This window comes from Rhinopithecus roxellana, chromosome 8 (assembly GCF_007565055.1).
Source record: "Rhinopithecus roxellana isolate Shanxi Qingling chromosome 8, ASM756505v1, whole genome shotgun sequence".
Lineage (NCBI taxonomy): Eukaryota > Metazoa > Chordata > Mammalia > Primates > Cercopithecidae > Rhinopithecus > Rhinopithecus roxellana.
The window spans coordinates 121,466,540-121,488,142 of NC_044556.1; the positions used below are offsets into that span (position 1 = coordinate 121,466,540).

The 21,603-nt window shown below is 41.3% G+C and overlaps 1 protein-coding gene and 1 non-coding gene across 13 annotated transcripts in view; both read left to right on the forward strand.

Moving 5' to 3' along the window:
* Window positions 1-7,325: 7,325 nt before the first annotated feature.
* LOC115899477 lies at window positions 7,326-7,428 on the forward strand. The gene has a single exon (XR_004059176.1). It is a non-coding gene; the product is annotated as a small nucleolar RNA U13 (small nucleolar RNA).
* Window positions 7,429-10,831: 3,403 nt separating this feature from the next.
* The window catches only part of PRRC2C (proline rich coiled-coil 2C), a 100,048-nt gene continuing 89,276 nt past the window's right edge, over window positions 10,832-21,603 (forward strand). For all 12 annotated transcript variants that reach the window (XM_030935426.1, XM_030935434.1, XM_030935432.1 and 9 more), the window contains exon 1: window positions 10,832-11,037. The gene's annotated coding sequence lies outside the window, so the exon portion shown is untranslated. The remainder of the gene's footprint in view (window positions 11,038-21,603) is intronic.

Sequence of the window (21,603 nt, forward strand, 5' to 3'; positions counted from 1 at the left end):
CACACCAAAATGTCAACATGTATCAACTTATATACTTTAATTTTTAATTTATTATTTTTTTTTAATTGAGATGAGGTTTTTGCTATGTTGCCAAGGCTGGTCTGAAACATCTGGGCTCAAATGATCCTCCCACCTTGGTCTCCTGAGTAGCTGGAACTACAGGCATGCACTGCCACACCAAGCTGACCTGTATACTTTAAATATACACAGCATACTGGATGTCATATATACCTCAACAAATCTATTCAGCATAATAAAATTACAAGAAAAAATAAGTCACTTTGATAAAGACAAAGGTAAAGACAGGAAAACAAAATAGCAGTGACCTTAATAGTTTACTTAAGTGGGCCGGGCGCGGTGGTTCAAGCCTGTAATCCCAGCACTTTGGGAGGCCGAGACGGGCGGATCACGAGGTCAGGAGATCGAGACCATCCTGGCTAAAATGGTGAAACCCCATCTCTACTAAAAAAATACAAAAAAACTAGACAGGAGAGGTGGCGGGCGCCTGTAGTCCCAGCTACACAGGAGGCTGAGGCAGGAGAATGGCGTAAGCCCGGGAGGCGGAGCTTGCAGTGAGCTGAGATCCAGCCACTGCACTCCAGCCTGGGTGACACAGCGAGACTCCGTCTCAAAAAAAAAAAAGTTTATTTCAATGACATATGGTGGTGACTTAGATTACAATGGTGGCAACTGGAATGGGGAAAAAAGTAATGGCTTGGCAATTGATTAGATATAGTGGATTTTCAGAATAAAGGAGAGAATGATATCTGGTGGATTTTCCTGATTTCTGGCTTGAGCAAACTGGATAGATGATGGTATTGCAGGCTGGCTTCCTTGGGGTAACAGTCAAATTAGCATGCAGAACACTAACTAGTATGCTTTAGGGACCACCAGGGGAAAGGAGGAGAGAGAAGCAGAATCAGACAGACTGAGCAGTTGATCTATGATAAGTCCCAATGAAGGCCTTTGCCAACAGTACATGGAGTTCTGAAACTGAAATGTCCCTTCAGAATGGTCCTCAGATGAGATAAAAGGCCCAGATCTTTGTACCCTCATACCAATCAGTCATTTAGATGGTGGACACCTCTGAAAAGAGTTGTGACCTTGGGCAAGGCAGTTCTCATTAGCTGAGGCAATCTCAAAAGAAGGCTCAGTCTCAAAGAGGGCCATTCTCACCCAGCACTCCCAAGAACTCTAAAATAAGTCATTCCTTCCCCAAGAGGGACCAGGCAGCACATCTCAGTGTCCACCGTTGTTGGTGGTTCTCTCACTGAGACACAGAACCCTTATTTCTCAAATGGGTAAAAACTTTACATATTTTAAAAATACAAGGGAGGCGTGGTGGCTCACTCCTGTAATCCCAGCACTTTGGGACGCCAAGGTGGGAAGATCACTTGAGGCCAGGAGTTCAAAACAAGCCTGGCCAATATGGCAAAACCCCATCTCTACTAAAATTACGAAAATTAGCTAGGTGTGGTGGTGCATTCGTGTAATCCTAGCTACTTGGGAGGTTGAGGCAGGAAATCAATTGAACCCAGGAGGTAGAGGTTGCAGTGAGCCAAGATCGTGCTACAGCACTCTAGCCTGGAAAGCAGAGTAAGAGCTTGTCTCAAAATAAAATAAAATAAAAATCCCAAACAAACAAACAAACAAAAAAACCACAACCATCAGTCAAGTGCTATACTAGTTTGTTAATAAAATTTTAAATTTGCAGCTAGACACATGCCTGTAATACCAGCACTCTGGGAGGTCGAGGCAGGAGGATCCCTTGAGCCCAGGAGTTTGAGACCAGCCTAAGCAACATAGTGAGACCCCCATCTTTACAAAAGAAGAAGAAAGAAAGAAAGAAAGAAGAAAGAAGAAGAAAGAAAGAAAGAAAAGAAAAGAAAAGAAAAGAAAAGAAAAGAAAAGAAAAGAAAAGAAAAGAAAAGAAAAGAAAAGAAAAGAAAAGAAAAGAAAAGAAAAGAAAAGAAAAGAAAAGAAAGAAAAAGGAAGGAAGGAGGGAGGGAGGGAGGGGGGAAGAAAGAAAGAAGAGAAAAGAAAAGAAAAGAAAAGATTAGCTGGGCAAGGTGGTACACATCTGTAGTCCCAGCTTCTTGGGAGGCTGAGGCAGGAGAATCTCATGAGCCTTGGCAGTTGAAGCTGCAGTGAGCTGTGATCAGCCACTGCATTGTAGCCTGGATGACAAAAATAAATACATTTTACATTTAATGGTCACAAATGGATTTTAGAATGCTTGCCTTCTGAAATCATACCATTGCAAGAATAAATCCCTAGTTTCTTAAGAGAATAATGATGGAGTTTCTGTGGAAGCAAAAACAATCCGAGGAAACAATACAGCCCTGCCTACTTCTCTCAACCTCTACTGCAGGATTCAAGCCTCCTCTCACTACTCCTTGGATTATCATTATAGCCCCTAACACAGCTGCTCCTGTGCCAGGCAAACCATTCTTCACATTTCAGCTAAAGAAAGGTTTCAAACACTGATCATTTATAGCTCCAGCAGCTAGCACAATCACTGGTACATAGTTTACACTCAATTAATACTTGTTGAAGGAAAAAGTCACTAAGGAATAATATACATTAAGCTGTATTTCCTATGTGATATCAATAAAATTTACACATTTTATCTAGACTATGTAATATCCCAGTTTAAATCTAATCATTGGCTCCTATTGCCCTCAGTCATACAAACTCAGTTTACATGACTTTTTGCAGTCTGGTCTCTGATCATCTCTGAAGTTTTGCTTTTTTGCCCTCTTTTTCACCTTCCCCCCACCCCCTCCACCTCTTCCCTTTTACTTTAGGAACAACAGAGCTATCAAGCTGCTTTTTAAAATCCTCAAACATGCCATGTTCCATTTGGCTTTTGGGATCTTTCCATACACTGGTCTCTCTGCCTGAAACATTCTTCACCCTTCACTATATGCAAGTTAACTGCCTCCCTTTCCCCACAGCTTGCCCCATCACTTCCTGTCATATCTGCATACACACACAGACAGAACACGCCTTCACTCATAACATATATTCATATGTGTATCTAATTCCTATAAACTGTTGGGGATGAATTCTGGGCAGAAATGTAGTTATAAGCATTAATCAGGCTGCACTATGACCCACTTCCTTGTAAGTGAAAGTCGCATAACACTAGATACTGACCATTTGCACCTCGATATTTCCTACTGATAGGATTTCTAACATTAGAATCATTAGGCTTTTAAGAACCGCTTAAGGCCGGACGCGGCTGCACACGCATGTAGTCCCAGCACTTTGGGAGGCTAAGGTGGGCGGATCACCTGAGGTCAGGAGTTTGAGACTAGCCTGGCCAACATGGTAAAACCTCGGCTCTACTAAAAATACAAAAATTAGCCAGGTGTGGTGGCGGGCGCCTGTAATCTCAGCTACTTGGGAAGCTGAGGCACGAGAATCACTTGAACCCGGGAGGCAGAAGTTGCAGTGAGCTGGGATCTCACCATTGCACTCCAGCCTGGGTAATAAGAGCGAGTAAGAGCGAGACTCTATCTCAAAAAAAAAAAAAAAAAAAAAAAAAAAAAAGAACTGCTTAAACAGATCCTGAATTTCAAACAGAACAGCTGACACCAAGTAGTTTAAAGATCTAGCAGCCTAGTAAGCACGAGAATACGGCTTCTTCATCTCCTGCCCCATGACTTCACTCTGCACTCTTCAACCCATCAACTATCTCTACACTTCAGCCCACTCTGAAACCCTTAAAAACCCAAGCCCTAAACTCCTCACGGCCATATAATTAAATCTTTCTCTGCTGCAACCCTGTATATTGACTTGCAACCGATCTATTATGGCTACATTCCCTGACCCCCACCATCCCTGGAAATTTGGGTTAGGTGCCTTCCTTTGGACTCACATGGCACTTTTAATTCTCTCATCAGAGAATTTATCACCTGTGATGGTTATTTTTCTTTGTCAACTTGGCTGGGCTACTATGTCAATATTTGGTCAAACATTTTCCTGAAATGTTTCCATAAAAGTGGTGTTTTGTTTTGTTTTGTTTTGTTTTGTTTTGGAGACAGAGTCTCTCTTTGTCACCCAGGGTAGAGTGTGGTGGCCCGATCCCGGCTCACTGCAACCACCACCTCCCAGGTTCAAGCAATTCTCCTGTGTCAGCTTCCCAAGTAGGGGGGATTACAGGCACGTGCCACCACACCTGGCTAAGTTTTGTATTTTTAGTAGAGCTGAGGTTTCACCATGTTGGCCAGTGTGGTCTCAAACTCCTAACCTCAAGTGATCCACCTGCCTTGGCCTCCCAAAGTGCCGGGATTACAGGCATGAGCCACTTCATCCAGCCTATAAAAGTGTTTTTGTTTTGTGGGAGGGGGTGGGGGGTGATTATATTAACTGTAAATGGACGTATTTTGACCTCCATAATGTGGGTGGGCCTCATACAATCAGGTGAAGGCCTAATAGAACAAAGACTGACCTCCCGCAAACGAATTCTTAGGTATGGCAGCCTTTTGAGTTAAACTACAACTTTGTCTCTTCCCTGGGTCTCCAGTCTGTTCGCCTACATATCCTATTGGTTCTGTTCCTCTGGAGGACTTGTCACTTTTAATCATAATTACTTATAATTTCACCCCACTCTCATCCCACTTGAATAGAATCTCCTGAGAACAGGAATTTAAACTGTTTTATTCATTTTTATGTCTTCTGTAGCCTGATATATCATGCCTTTTTTTTTTAGACAGAGTTTCGCTCTGTTGTCCAGGCTGGAAAGCAGTGGCAAGATTATAGCTCATTGCAGCCTCAAATGCCTGGGCTCAAGAGATCCTCCAGCCTCAGCCTCTCAAGTAGCTGAGATTATGGGCACACGCCTGGCTAATACATAGGTAATAGGGAATATTGTTTTATGTTTTTTATGGAATATTGAAATGAAGAGTTTCATTTCACTGCAATTCACCAAGGCTGTTAAATACTTTGAGATACCTTTTCTCAATTCTCTTTCAATCACTATTCCCCTCTCTCTCTTCTATCAAGACTGTGCCCTATGAAGTTAACAATGGTCCAATCTCCCGAGTATTGCACTAATTCCCATTTGAAGCAATTATCTCACAGAGACTCTCAGCAACTCATAGAAATATTTCTGAAATAATCATTTAATTAACCCCAGCAGACATAAGAATAGAGAAGAGAAAGAGAAACAAACAAACCAAATAACCAAACTAGGTACAAGCTACTGGTGACATTGTAACATGAAATTCTCTCTTCTACCACAAACCTAAAAATTATTCAAAACACCTAATCCCAACAGTAACCAAAAAATGTACTATCAATCTTCTCTTAATTACTATGAAGCAATAAAATATTTGAAATCGGATAGTTTTATTTATACATATACCCAATTGGTTGGGCAGCAGATACATAAAAAGTTTCGTACACTTTAAGAAATGCTACAAGCCCCAGAGAGAGTTATAATTTTAGAAATAATTATTGAGCACTGTATTCATATTCATTAGTAATATCTCAAGGATTTGCTTTTTGGCCTAAAAAATTAAGAATTTACAATTTTCTGTATCTTTAATTACCACCTGGCTATTTTCCTTTTGTAAACTTTTCCTGTTCTGCCTTTGTTGTGACCCCTTTCCCTTTGTGATCTTCCCCTTAGAATTGGTGCCTTTTATTGCTACTCATTTCCTGACTCAGGTGAACTTACAGCCTAAGGCAAAAATGGGAGCCAGCAAAGTCTGTTTTCTCTGTCTCTCCCCTCTTTCCCTCCCTTCTGCCTGCAGCTCCGTGATTCTGTGCTTATTAACAACACAGCACCCTCTTGACTTGGAATCCATAGCTGTAAGAACTTAGTTTCTCCTGTCAGCTAAGAAAACTCTTGGAAAATTTTTGGTGGACAGTAAATGCCAGGTAATCCAGACTTCATTAATTTATGACATAAGAAATAAATACAACTTTTAGCCAAACTGTCCCCTTTATTCAATCATAAAAAGAGTTTGCTAAGACAATAAACAGACTGGTAATTAAAATATTTATCAGCCGGGCGCAGTGGCTCACGCTTGTAATCCCAGCACTTTGGGAGGCTGAGATGGGTGGATCACCTGAGTTTAGGAGTTCGAGACCAGCCTGGCCAATGTGGTGAAACCCCGTCTCTACTAAAAATGCAAAAATTAGTTGGGTGTGGTGGTGGGCACCTGTAATTCCAGCTACTCGGGAGGCTGAGGTAGGAGAATTGCTTGAACCCAGGAGACAGAGGTTGCAGTGAGCTGAGATCACACCACTGCACTCCAGCCTGGGTGACAAGAGTGAGACTCCATCTCAAAAAAATAAAATAAAATAAAATAAAATATTTATGCTCTTTGGCCTGGCGCACTGGCTCATGCCTGTAATCCTAGCACTTTGGGAGGCTGAGGCAGGTGGATTGCCTGAGCTCAGGAGTTCAAAACCAGCCTGGGGAACATGGTAAAACCCCGTCTCTAAAATAAAATAAAATAAAATAAATAAATAAATAAATAAATCACCTGGGTGTGGCAGCATGCACCTGTAGTCCCAGCTACTCGGGAGGCTGGGGCAGGAGAATGGCTTGAACCCAGGAGGCGGGGGTTGCAGTGAGCCAAGATCACGCCACTGCACTCCAGCCTGAGTGACAGAGTGAGACCCTGTCTCCCAAAAAAAAAAAAATCCTTTTTTATATAATGTAAAATTTTAATGTATAATATAAATATTATCATGTATTTAATATCTAGCCCCTCACAAGTTGGCCAAAGGCCTTTTTCCTGGGGGGCGGGGGGAATGGAGTTTCGCTCTGTTCCCCAGGCTGGAGCACAGTTGCAGGATCTCAGCTCACTGCAACCTCCGCCTCCCAGGTTTAAGCAATTCTCCTGCCTCAGCCTCCCGAGTAGCTGGGACTACAGGCGTGTGCCACCACACCCGGCTAATTTTTTTTATTTTTAGTAGAGATGGGGGTCTCACTGTGTTAGCCAGGATGGTCTCAATCTCCTGACCTCAGGTGATCTGCCTGCCTCGGCCTCCCAAAGTGCAGGGATTACAGGTGAGAGCCACCACGCCTGGCCCATTTTTTTCTTAGTTTTTGTTTTTTCCGGATCCCCCAAAGGTGATTTGTTGAAGCACTAGCAATATTTTTCTTATCTTTATTAGCATATGTACAACTGTTGATGTTTATAAACTGAGATTACATTTTCATGCAGTATTTGGGGATTCTGGTTTTCCTTACACCAGGCTTATCAGGTTTCACAGTTTTTAACTAAATATGATTTGCTGGATCATTGATAAAAAGAAAACAAAATTGTCAAATGCACCTAAACACTTAAGAAACACAACTGCTGATCCTTTTGTAGTTCATAAGTGTGATGATTCGGTGTTCACATGCATGTATGAGATGTGCCGCCCTCAAACCTTGTTATGACGTGGTCCATTCCCCATCCGATGTGAAAATTTAAAAATTTTAAACAAAGAAGAGAGAAAAAAGGAAAATTACTACTAATAAAGTATGATACTTTTATGATCATTTTGTTTTTAACTACCATAAAATTTCAGTGCCTACAGGATTATGGAATCAATCACAGTGAGAAGGGTAGAAACTCAATAAAATAATTAGCAAATAAGGCTGGGCAATCACAAAGAAAATAGGTCATACTGTTTGGAGAGTGAATTTGTTTTCAGTAAGAAACTAGTTTGCCTAATTCCATACCACCAATTGGAAATTTGATAATGTTACCCTAAAATGATTGTTTAAATAGAAGCGTTGTAAATTAAATGAGAAGTTTTCATTCCATCTGTCATGAAGACATTTTTGTTATAACAAATTTGTCTACAAGGGTGGAGTGTCAGGAGAAGTGCAAATAATCCAAGTCAAAGTAAACTATACAAGAGTATTAGTTGGCTTTGGATATTGTACCAGTACAAGGAGACTTCAGTCACATTTTCCCCAATAAATTGGAAACAAAGGCAGTAAGACTGCTCTCTAAAAGTTAAACTTTAAGATCACATACATAGCTAGGAGCAGAAATAAGCAAAGCCACCTTTAAAACATACACTGGTTTAACTGTAACTTGATTTTTCTTGAAATAATATTGCTAAGCGGTTTGGGTAGCCATGGAAACAGAGAAAGTGACGTACGGGTGCACTTTAGGGCCAGTGGCCATCCAAGTGCTGCTAAGGAGAGAAAGAGTACAAATCAACAGCTCAGCAGGATGTCCCCACCATATTGGAGATCAGTGCAGCCATTGGAAATTGAGAACTTCTATTTTCGGAACAAAATTGTCCTGTTGTGAAGATAGACGAATTAAGAAAAGTCTATACATATAACTCCACTTGTTCAGAATAGGTGTTCATCAAGCAACCTTCTGATAATACCTTGGTTGTCTGAACAGGTTTGGCTACACAGAAAATGCACTCGGGGGGCCAGACACAGTGGCTCACACCTGTAATCCCAGCACTTTGGGAGGCTGAGGCAGGCAAATCACATGCGGTCAGGAGTTTGAGACCAGCCTGGCCAACATGGCGAAACCCCGTTTCTACTAAAAATACAAAAATTAGCCTGGCATGGTGGCGCCTTTGTGTAATCCCAACTACTCGGAAGGCTGAGGCAAGAGAATCACTTGAACCTCGGAGGTGAAGGTTGCAGTGAGCCAAGATCATGCCACCTGGGCAACAGAGTGAGACTCCATCTCAAAAAAAGAAAGAAAGAGAGAGAGAGAGAGAGAGAGACAGAGAGAGAGAGAGAGAGAAGGAAAGAAGGAAGGCAGGCAGGCAGGCAAGGGAGGAAGGAAGGAAGGAAGGGGAGGGGGAGGGGAGGGGGAGGGGAGGGAAGCGGGAGGGGAGGGGAGGGGAGGGGGAGGGGAGGGGAGGGGAGGGGAAGGGAGGGGGAGGGGAGGGGAGCGGGAGGGGAGGGAAGCGGGAGGGGAGGGGAGGGGAGGGGGAGGGGAGGGGAGGGGGAGGGGAGGGGAGGGGAGGGGAGGGGAGGGGAGGGGAGGGGGAGGGGTGGGGAGGGGGAGGGGAGGGGAGGGAAGGGAAGAGAATGAGAAAATGTATTCAAGAAAAGACAACACCTTGGGTCCATGCTGGAACACTGGAGACATTCTCTTTCTGGCAAAAAGTAAAAAAAAAAAAGAAAGAAAAAAAAGTATTGGCTTTGCAGTTGTGAGTGTTCAAGCATATAAATTAAAGCTCTTGGAAATTAATAACTTAATACATGTCAGTCTTATGACCTTGGTTAATTTAAGTTCATCTGATTGCTGAAGTTGTTCTCCATTGCTCAAGACAGATGTTTTGGCTGGGCGTGGTGGCTCATGCCTGTAATTCCAGCACTTTGGGAGGCCAATGCGGGAGGCTTGCTTGAGCTCAGGAGTTCGAAACCAGCCCAATCAACATAGCAAGACCTCGTCTCTACCGGAAAAAAAAAAAAAAAAACGCCAGATGTGGTGGCAAGCACCTGTAGTCCCAACTACTTGGGAGGCTGAGACAGGAGGATTGCTTGAGCCTGGGAGGTTGAGGCTTCGGTGAGCTGTGATCATGCCATTACACTCCAGCCTGGGTAGCAAAGTGAGACCCTGCCTCCAAAAAACGAAGAAAGATGTTTTTTGTGACCAGGACACTGTAGACCAAATCCTAGAAGATTGTAGAAATTCACTAAAGTAATGCTTCCTTGTCCTCTTGTGGATGATCAGTGGGTTTTCCCCTGGCAATGACCCTATATTAATAAGAAAAACTTTTTCTTTGCTTCTTTTCACGGCAGCTTCAACCTCCTGTGCTCAAGTGATCCTTTTGCCTCAGCCTCCCAAGTCCAAGTAGCTAGGACTACAAGCATGTGCTACTATGGCTAGCTAGCTTTTTTACTTTTTAATTTTTTTTTGCAGAGGTAGGGTCTCGCCATGTTGCTCAGATTGGTCTTGAACTCCTGGTCTCAAGCAATCCTTTTGCCTTGACCTACCAAAGTATTAGTATTACAGGCATGAGCCACCAAGCAAGTCCAGACTTTTCTACTTCAAATTAAATCAGTGGGGAGGGAGGTGTTCATAATTTACCTCTGTTTATTATTTCATTTATTTTAACATTGCTACAGTGACAATTCCATGGACACACACTAGCTACTGGCGGGGAAGATCGTTCAGACCAGAAGTGGTAAGAAATCCTTGAATTTTAAATAAGTCATAGGTAGTTCACAAAGAGGACAAAAGATACCATTTACTAAACATTCACCACCTGTTCTGACATAATATTATCATCATTATAATCTCCCACTTCCAGATACACGCATCTGCCTATGTTACACTTGCGGTAAAAGCCAGCATGGGTGAACTCTACTATTCAACGGAGCTGAACACTGTGCTGCAGAGATCATATAAATAAACTGAATGGCTTATTTCACATCCATAATCAGGAACTTAAAAAGTGCTCTCAGTAGCCCATGTTACTCTGTTCCTCACATTAGTTTTACTTTCACTCTCTGTGATAACTTTTCAATACACCAAGACTTCTCAGCTTGCCCCCAAATTCACTGAGAACATACTGGCAAACTGCTGATTCAACCATTTACACATCCACCCACCAGACATAAGAGTGCTCGTTTAACTGAGGCTTATTATCATCTTGTAAATGTGCTCAATTTAAGACTTCTTGGAAAGGTCTCAGGTCGAAGCTTTGTCCTGAAAAGATAATTCTCATTGCAGAAACTCCCTCCGTCCAGCAGGAAGCGCCAGCACCCTCTGCCGGGGTCAAGTCGCCACGGAGGCCTCACGTGATCCGGCCGTCTCTGCGCAGGAGCGTGGTCTTGCGGAGATTTGCCCTACGTACTCAGCGCCATGACGTATTACGTAGGGGCTGGCTAGCCGCCATCTTGCTTCTTTTTCTCGCTCGCTCGCTCCCTCACGGGAAGCTGCGAAAGTGCTTTGGCGGTTTGTCCATTCGCAGCTTCGGCTTTTCCAGTTCGGTGGCCCTTCCGGCCACCCCTTTAACCCCAGCTTTCTCTCCCCCTTCTTTCGATCAAAGATCGGCGGAGACCCTAGAAGTGCGCAAACTTGACACTCACCCTGACCGGTAAGGAAAGCGAGGGTGTGGGGGCCGCGATCAAAGAGGGCCCTTCGGGAACGGCCAGCGTGCGGCCTGGGGCTTGGGAGCGCACCCAGACCTTGGCGCCCGGAGGCTAGGGGGCCGCGTGGAGAGGGCCTTAGGTCCGGGCATCTCCCTTCTCTTTGGTTACCATCATCTCTGTGTCTGGGGACGTCGGCCTCCAGCTTGGGGAGCGGGAAACCGGAGTCAGACCCGCCCCATGTGGTCTGCAGCGGGAGTTCTGGACCGGTCTGTCTCGCTATCACCCGGACCCCAGTCCTGGCCCTGCGAGGGGATTACGCATGTTGCCGGGTAAGCGAAGGGTTTTTCCGTCTTCCTGGACTGGCGGACGTGCAGTCTTTTTTCTTTTTCTTTTTTTTTTTTTTTAGTGTGGGGTATGTGTTCCCCCAAACAACTGAAGGACTCAGCCGGGGCCTTCACTCTCTATCTCTTCCTGTGTAGTGAGGGTGGGACTTGCAATGAGCAATGTATAGGAGGGTCTGGATTAAAGACCTGATGAGATGAGAGGCTCTTCGGGGAATCAAGACCAACCCTACTTCCGCTAGGGAAGTGCTGCCCAACTCCAGAGGAGGATTTGGGTAGTCTTTTCACACTCTAGGCCGCTCCATCCTCTAACTTGCGTGGTAAATCTCGGTAGCTCCCTGTCTTTGAGATAGCGTTGGTATTGGTGGTGTTAGGGTAAAGGCCCCGTTTTAGGACTGAAGAAAAGGGCATGGGGCCAATGGAAACGTTGATAGAGGCTTCCTTCCTTTGCATGAGAGGAATACCTTTAATTTAAAGGGATGTACGTGTGTTTTGACATTATTTGGGATCTTTTGAGGGTCTGACATGCCTGATCTTTGCTGACTTATAAAGCTACCCGGATTTCCGCATTGGCTGGTCTTCAGCCTGGGTTCGTATTCATACCTCGTTAGAGTACTTAGAATTGTACAGTAGGCGGCTCTGCTGTAAGATTTTCATTTGGAATGCACCAGAAAAATCGGAGGATTTTTGATTGTTGAGTACTTAATAGCTTACTCCTGCAAATAAAAATAATACGGTGATATTAAGCACCTAACAAGCCTAACCCCAGCATTTTTCAAAACTAGATTTCACCTCCCATATTGGTAATTAAGATGCTGCTTTGACTGGAGCCATTTTTAGGTGTGTGTCACAGATGCACTGCAGCATCTTTTCTGGCTCACCCCAAATGCATTGATCCCCTAAAAAATTAGGAATAGATTGAATTTGAATTTTGTCTTTAGCGTGTAGTCAAATAGTATTTCTCTCCTTTTCTGTAAATGGATTTTCAGAATATAGCCTTTTTAAGTGATTTTGTTTGCTCTGCTTAGCTTATGTGTGGCTGTTCTCCATTAGGTGACCCTTTGCTATACACTGAGCACAGTAATAAGCCCTTTTCATACATTTTTTTTTTAAATCCCCACAACAGACCTTTGAGGGAAATGGTATTATGATCATCCCCATTTTACAGATGAGGAAATGAAATCTGAGAGAGTAGTCTGACCAAGGTTACTTAGCGATTATTGGTAGTATTGTGTAGGTTCAATTCCAAACTGTCTGAACCCAAAGGGGATGCTCTAAACCTTCAGCCTGCCTTGTAAATTATAAACTGTAGTAACTAAATAAGATAAAGCATTATTAACTGGTAGTTTTTCTTTAGCTTGACTAGTATATGAACATTGTTGCATGCTAAGGTTAAAGTGTTGCAGGTTGTAAAAATGGATTATATCCACTTTGGAGGTGGGGTAGAGGCTAATTTTTTTGCGCCGTTTTCTATTTGAGTGCTTAGAGGTAACTTAAAACTAACTCTACTATGTCATAGATATAATTTTTAAATTTAAGCATCTGACATATTATTGGTAGAATACTCCCTTATCTGTAAAATGGTGATGATAATAGGACTTCCCTCAAAGGCTTATTATAGGAGTAAAAAAAGATAATGTATAATGTATGTAAAGGACTTATTACTATGCTTAGTACATCGTAAAAGGTCAACTAATAATGGGGGGAAAATGGTAGGATATTGGTAGAAGAAAATACTCTCTTCCAAGCAATAAATATTATCTGTATATTCTCAGGGTGATGTGTATATTTCTTTAGGTACATAAGAAAATTTCACCTCCCCTTATCCCTAATATATCTATTTATATGCAGGATTTTGCTTCTTAGCGATTTCTTTATGCTCTACAGTAAATATCCTTGGGATGAGTATCTTGTTCATAGCTGAAAATGCAGAAGTTCTGGCTCATTCCAGTCCCCTGTCTTCTTCTTACCCCCACCCCACACTCTTTACTGATAAAGTGTCTTTGAAGATTATATTATATCCCTGTCTCCCTCCAAGTGTCACCCCTAAACACTGCTTCAGTTTGTTAAATCAGGTAACTTGTGTTTTGGATGCTATTTATGTCATATTTGTAAATGACAAGGATTGATGATTGGTGAAATGTTGCATAAGTTAGTACAGAATTGTATTCTTACAGTGAAGGAGATACAAAAGTTGTGTCTGAGTTATTACATACTTTCACTTCGGTAAAGCGTGATTTTGTCATCTTATGAATAGGACAACACAATGAAAGCTTATCTCAGTCTATGTTAATTGTTGCTTACAAGTCTGAGAGTTACTATGTTAGTTTTCTGAGTCACAACATTTTAAATTCCTGGCTAATCTCATTGATGCATCAGCCAGAACACCTTTGTGGATAAATGCGTTCTGTAGAGAGAGGATAACTTTAGTAAATTTTCTATTTAAGAGACAGATCTAACTCTGTTGCCCTGGCTGACCTCTAACTCCTGGGCTCAAGAGATTCTCCTGCCTCAGCCTCTCAAGTAGCTGGGACTAGAAGTGCCTACCATTGCTCCCAACATTGCCAGTTACACTTCTAGTCCTTATTTTCCTCCAAGTTATCAGAAAGCATGTTTTGGGGCCTGTGACTACTTGTATTTGCTGGCAAATCCAGTCAAACAAGGCTGTTACTTAGTTTCAACAGGAAATTTTTGTCTGATTGGCAGACATGATTGGCTGATATCTAAGAGTCTGAACAAAAGATTGCAATGAAATTATTACGTGAAGTATAGTCAGTGTGATATACTCACCCCTGTGTGGTGCTGCTATGTCCTCAACATTAAGGGAAGATGGGATATCATTTGTGGAGCACGTCTGGTATTTAAAAAACTACTGGATATTATGTATGTAGCATACTACATAGCAATAAATAGTACCTAGTAATTTTTCTATTTTCTGTGTTCTGATATTTGTTTTCCTCTACTAGACTGTTTCCATGTCCTTATCACCTTGTATGGTGGTTGGCGTATACGTAGAGTTTATATGTTATTGAATGAATAAGGGTCAGAAACACAAAAGAATAGACCCACAAGATTAACTGATAAATATCTTTTTGGAGCGAAAGAAAATGCTGTCAGGTTTTTTTCCTTTACCTCTAAGAATAGTATCACAGGTAACCTTCAAAGAGTTTGTGTTAAATAGCATGCATTGTGAGATTTATTTACATCTGATTTTTAAAATTTTTGGCTTATTCAACAAAGATTAAATATTCTTTTAATTTTGTAAGGCCCAGTGAATCAGAGCAATATGGCATTTGGTCCACTTCCAAGGTGTTCACAGCCTTCAGGATTAATGTTAAAAGTTATCTTGTAATCTTTGGATTCATGCTAGGAGATTAAAAAGGTGTATAAGAAGGTAAGGGAAATTTGGTGCAGAAAATTACTGATAGTACAGATTGAGTGCCTAGTTGATTATAAGTGAAACAGTGATGGCTAAGAAAAATCAAGAATAATTGTGATTATTATTTCTTGAGCACTTACTATGCCATGTACTAAACTAAGACTATTTTGTGAATTATCTATTTAAATCCATACTGCAGAAAACCTAAAAGGAAGAGATTTAAGTAATTTGCTCAAAGTTACTTAGCTTCTAAGTGGTAGAAATGGCATTTGAATTATTGATCCAGAGCCTCAGTGCCTCACTCAACTACATGGGTTTCCTACTGGCCAGTATTTTTCAAACTTAAATCGTTCACAGTTTCTGCTTCGTCTCAAACCACCTGCCTGTTACTTAATATTTTTCTTCAACTCCATTCGCTGTCTTTTAATTGAATGAATTTAAAAGAAATTTTCTTTTTCTTTTTTAGATGGAATCTCACTCTGTTGCCCAGGCTGGAGTGCAGTGACGCTGTCTTGGCTCACCGCAACCTCTCCCTTCTGGGTTCAAGTGATTCTCCTACCTCAGCTTCCTGAATAGCTGGGATTACAGGTGCCCGCCACCACGCCTGGCTAATTTTTGTATTTTTAGTAGAGATGGGGTTTCACCATGTTGTCAGGCTCATCTCGAACTCCTGACCTCGTGATCCGCCCACCTCGGGCTCCCAAAGTGCTGGGATTACAGGCATGAGCCCCCGCATCTGGCCGTTTAAAAGAAAATTTTTATGATTATTTGGCGTTAGCTTCCCCCCAGTGTATTTTAAAATAAACATGATTTTACGTAATTTTCTGTGGATCACTTAAAATCATCCAATATACTACCAGTCTTTGTATTCCACCATTTGGGACATTACTCCTATAAGAAATGAATACTGGATAGGATCAGGCCACAGTTTGTATTCCACCCTTTGGGACATTACTCCTATAAGATGAATACTGGATAGGATCAGGCCACAGTTACAGTTAATGAAGGTCAAAAGCCTAGAATGAAATAGATTGATAAAATAGGAAATGGCAGCATTACAGGAATAGAGATATGAATTAGAGTCTTAACTATATATTTGAGACAACCACTTTCATGATAAACTGCAAAGGAGTAGGTTTATTTAGATAGAGAAATGTAATAGGATGTCTACGACAGTCTATGGCAAGGGAAGAACAAGACAAAATAAGGAAGCCACTATAGAAATCGGGGCAGAAGAGAATAATCTAAAAACAGGATTATTAGAGCTAAATGTAGCAGAGTTCAGAAAAATATGTGACACGTAGTCTTTGGATTTGGCTGTGAAATCCTTGGTGACCTTAAAATAATCTAGGTCAAGTTACAAAGGTGAAAGGTTAAAGGGGTAGGAGGAAAAATCTCTTGATTTTTAGATACATTGAATACTCAAAGTGGACTCTGGACTAATTGTTTTAAACAATTGTTTTAAACCTAGGTTTAGTCCTTTTTGTCACTTTGTGCCAGCTGTTAATTTTGGGGCAAGTTAACCTGGCTTAAGTTTTAAATATATTGATTTGTGATATAAGGATAATATCCATTTCCCCATCTCAGAGGACTGTACTGTATTTCTATATATCTTCTGAATTTAATATTCTTTAATATTACACAATATCAAGACATGAGTCTTGACCATATTTAAAGCAGAAAAGAGAACCATGAAAAGGGAAAATTAAAGATAAAGGGAGGATAGGTTCCCTATGAGGTTGGAAGATCCCTTCTGAATAAATCTTGAATCTGAAGGATAAGAGATGGATGCATGTATGTGGTTGGAGAATGGGTATCCAAGTTAATAATTCATTTTTTTCTTCCCCGTTTGCCCGTGAACAATCTGAAGGTACAGGGCTGCTATATATGGTTGTGCAGCTTGTGTACTGCCCAAAGACGGTGGACTGAAGGAAGCAACAAGTCAGCCTGTGTTCTGCTTACAGAGTCCTGTGTCCTAGCTTAGGCCTCCCAGAGGAACTGCCTCCACTTCTCCTCTCTCCAAGGTGTCGGCTTCTTGCCAAAAGTGTCTGTATTTCCCCAGAAGGATGTATTTTTCCTAGTTACATAAAGGCCCTATGGAGACCAATGGATGCTCTGAAAGACTTCTTAAGGAGACATATTAAGGATACATTTAGAACAACATCAAAAACAATTGGGAAATTGGAGAAATGGTCACTAAGGAACAAAAAAACTTTGAACTTTTTGCTAAGATGGGTTAGGTGGTTGGGCAAGCACAGAATTCTAATTTATCCAGTGTACTTTAAAGATATGTATTGTAGTTTATTAAATATTTTTATTAACCAAGAAACTATATTAAATATCATAGTTTATCAAATTTCGAAGAGGAGCGATAAGAGTAAAACAATACTTAACACAATTTAATCTTACCCAAAAACTTTGTAATTTGGGGGTTTAAATTAAAATTTAGATTTTTGGTCATGTGGCAAGTAGTTTGATTTATAAGTAACTTTTTAATGTTAGGTTTTACGATTAAAGCTATATAAATTTTATAGCTCTTAATTGAAGAAGCACAGTAGGGAAGGTACACAGTTACTTCTGAAAGTTAGGAAAATGGAACAGAGGAATTTTATTTTGAAACCAGAAAGAGGACATTGAAAACAAAGGAGGCTTTAGACAGGTGAATTTTAAGTTTATATTTAGAAATTTGATTTGTGGTGTACAGTTCTATAAGTTTTAGTACATATGGATTTTTGTAGTCCCCACCACAACTAGGATACAGAATATGGAAAGATAAAACATCTCCCAACTGTAGAACTAGAGTCTTCCGGCATTTGGGTGACAGGGAAATTCTCTTAAAGCAATAACTATTAAAGGGGGATGGAAAAAGCCAAGAATGGCCTACGCATGCTGATTCATTTGTTTTCTGATCAGAAAGAAAAAATACTTTGATTATACTGTTATATTTATGACAAACTTGAACATAGAAAGAATGAAAGAAGGAGAAAGAAAAAGGAATTGGATGTGGTGGCATGTGCCTGTAGTCTCAGCTACTTGGAAGGCTGAGATGGAAGGATCTCTTGAGCCTGGGAGTTTTGGAGGGTAGCACACTATGTGCTACATATGGATTGAGTGTCTGCACTAAATTCAGCATCAATAGGGTGTCCTGGGAGTAGGGGACTAACAGGTTGCCTGAGGAGGGGTGAACTGGTCCAGGTTGGCAACAGAGCAGGTTAAAACTCCCATGCTGAGCAATAGTGGGATAGCCACTGCACTCCAGCCTGGACAACATTTAAGGTGACCCTGTTTCTTATCAAAAGCAAGGAGGTAGGGAAATTTTTATTTATTTATATATTTATTTATTTTAAGACAGAGTCTCTCTCGGTCGCCCAGGCTGGAGTGCAGTGGCGTGATCTCGGCTCACTGCAAGCTCTGCCTCCCAGGTTCTAGCAGTTCTCCTGCCTCAGCCTCCTGAATAGCTGGGATTACAAGTGTGTACGAGCATGCCTGGCTACTTTTTGTATTTTTAGTAGAGATGGGGTTTCACTGTGTTGGCCAGGCTGGTCCTGAACTCCTGACCTCAAATGATCCACCTGCTGTGCTATCCCAAAGTGCTGGGATTACAGGCATGAGTCCCCATGCCCGACTGGGGAATTTAAAAAAATAAAATAAAATAAAATAATAGGGAAGGAAGGAGAGAAAGAAGGAAGGAAATAGGTTTACATGTTTTAAGATTGGATATTTCCGTGGTAGAAGAAGAGAGCCAATGATATGGAGGGATGTTAACCAATTCTCTACACTTAATAAATTTAAAATTAATATTCTAACTTTTAAAGGCAACCCTTTGGTCATCCGAAAGATTAACTGTAATTCATGATGCTAGGTGAGCATCTTGGAGCAAATACTTCTCTTTCAATCCCATAACATTCAACATACTTTGGCCTTGCAAAAAATAAAGTTCAGTTAACTGGGTGGGGTGGCATGTGCCTGTAGTCCTATCTCCTCAGGAGGGTGAGGTAGAAGGATCACTTGAGCTCAAGTTCAGGGTTGCAGTGATGGTACTGCTGCACTCCAGCATGGGTGATAGACTAAAACTCTTGAAAAGAAAAATAATACATAAAGGTTGACTAAGAAACTATCTGTGCTTTGGGCCTGAAGCAATGGCTCACCCGGTAATCCCAGCACTTTGGGAGGCCAAGGTGCGTGGATTACTTGAGGTCAGGAATTTGGGACCAGCCTGGCCAACATGGTGAAACCCCATCTCTACTAAAAATACAAAAATTAGCCAGTTACGGTGGCAGGCGTCTGTAACCCCAGCTACTCAGGAGGCTGAGGCAGGAGAATTGCTTGAACCTGGGAGGCAGAGATCCTGCCACTGCACTCTAGCCTGGGCAACAGAGCAAGACTCTGTCTCAAAAAAAAAGAGAAGAAATTATCTATGTTTGGGTTTTTCTTTTTAATATAATAGTTTTGCAAATATTGATTACCACTAAATAAGCTTTTGTTATGGGCTTTACAATATTCTAAGAGCTTTATACACACTTTGTTAATTAAATCTTATAATAGTGCTGGAGTAGATATTATAGCCCACCCAGGTAAGGAAGTAAAAATTTGTTGAGATTAAGTAATTTGCCGGTGGTCACCTAGCTACTAAATATTAGAGCTAGAATTTAAACAAAAACAGTTTTAAGAGAAACGGTTGTGTAATTTTAACAATTTTAAAATACGTAAGTTGTTAAAAAGAATGCCCTGGCAATCACCTCATTAAGTAATCAGTAGACAGACAGCTGTAATTTTTAAGGATAGCAGTTTTTAGTACAGAAAATTTGATAGCTACATTTCTGTTCTGATAAGGCTTTATCCTGCTCCGGAAACTTAATTCACATGTTTCAGGTTCCAGGAACAGTCTGAGCCCTTCCACTATCCTAATTAGAACTCCAACAGATTTATTTATATTACACTTTGTTTTTTTAAAAATGACCATTTTGGATGTTTTTGCTGAACTGCTATTTGTAGTAAAAGAATTCAACATATGGTGGTATTCTTAGCTTTACTATTATAGTGGCAAATGTACTCTTAAAATATTTGACCTTAGAATTGCTAGTTCATTTTAACTACTAGAAATGGAAGAGACCTTGTAAGTGGCCAATTCAACTTCTTACTCAAAGTAAGAATTATTTTTATAATAGTTCTGACAGGTAGTTCTGGTGAGGGCTCTTCCTAGATTGCTCACAGCCACCTTCTGACTGTATTCTCTAATGGAGAAGAGAGCAAGCTCTGGTATCTCTTTTTATAATACCTCATGGCCCACACAACCTCATCTAAATCTAATTACCTCCCCAAGGCCCCATCTCCAAATATCAGCCCAGGGGATTTAGGGCTTCAACATGGAATGTCAGGGGACACCCATCAGTCCATCAGCACCCCTACCCTCTTTATGATTTGTAGAGCATTGGTTCTTATGCCCTTTTTTTTTTTTTTTTTTTTTTTTTTTTTTGCGGGGGTCCCTCCCTGCCTCACAGGTGCAAGCGATTCTCCTGCCTCAGCCTCCCTAGTAGCTGAGACTACAGGTGTATGCCACCACCCCCAGCTAATTTTTGTATTTTTAGTAGAGATGGGATTTTGCCATGTTGGCCAGGCTGGTCCTGAAGTCCTGACCTCAAGTGATCCACCTGCCTTGGCCTCTCAGAGTGCTAAGATTACAGACGTGAGCCTGATTGTTTTGTTTTTTACACACCTGGCCTGATTGTTTTGTTTTTTACAAGTTACAAAAATAGTACAAAGAATTCCCATATTCCTTCATTCAGATTCCCCACTTGTTAATATTTTACCATATTTACCTTATTATTTTCTATATAGTATGCACATAGGCACACACACACACTCTGTGTGCTTGGTTTTTAATGTCTGCTGTCTAAACCCTGTCATCACCAGAAACCTTAAATTTATTTCACAAACTCTTATTATTACTTGTACTACAAAATGACATTTCTAGCAATAAATCGATACATTTGGAGCGTGTGTGTGTGTGTGTGTGTGTGTGTGTGTGTGTGTTTTGTTTTGACAAGGTCTCACTCTGTTACCCAGGCTAGAGTGCAGTGGTGCAATCATTGGCTCACTGTAGCCTCAACCTCTCAGGCTCAAGCGATCCTCCTGCTTCAGTCTCCTGAGTAGCTGGGACCACAGGCATGTGCCACCACACCTGGCTGTTTTTCTGATAGAAACAAGGTCTCTCCATGTTGCTCAGGCTGGTCTCAAACTCCAGTGCTCAAGCCATCCTCCCACCTCTGGCTCCCAGAGTGCTGGGATTACAAGCATGAGCCACCATGCCCCAACAGTACGTTTGTTAATAGAGATATTGCTGTGTTTTGTTGCTATTGTGTTTTATCTTTGGTATCTTATTCTATATTGTAATGCAGTACATTTGATAATGAAAACATGAATCATTTAGGGTCTCTTAAGTGACTTTTATTGTTTTATATTTCAGTTTGTTAATTTCTTTTTTTTTTTTTTTTTTGAGCCGGAGTCTTACCCAGGCTGGAGTGCAGAGGCTCAATATCGGCTCACTGCAACCTCTGCCTCCCAGATTCACGTCATTCTCCTGCCTCAGCCTCCCAAGTAGCTGGGACTACAGGCACCCGCCACCACACGCAGCTAATTTTTTTTGTATTTTTAATAGAGACAGGGTTTCATCATGTTAGCCAGGATGGTCTTGATCTTCTGACCTCGTGATCCGCCCACCTCAGCCTCTCAAAGTGCTGGGATTACAGGCATGAGCCACCACATCCGGCTTGTTAATTTCTTAAAATGAAAGTTAATCCTGATTTTTAAAATAATGAGATTGTGTTGGTCACTGGCTTTGAAGTCAGCCT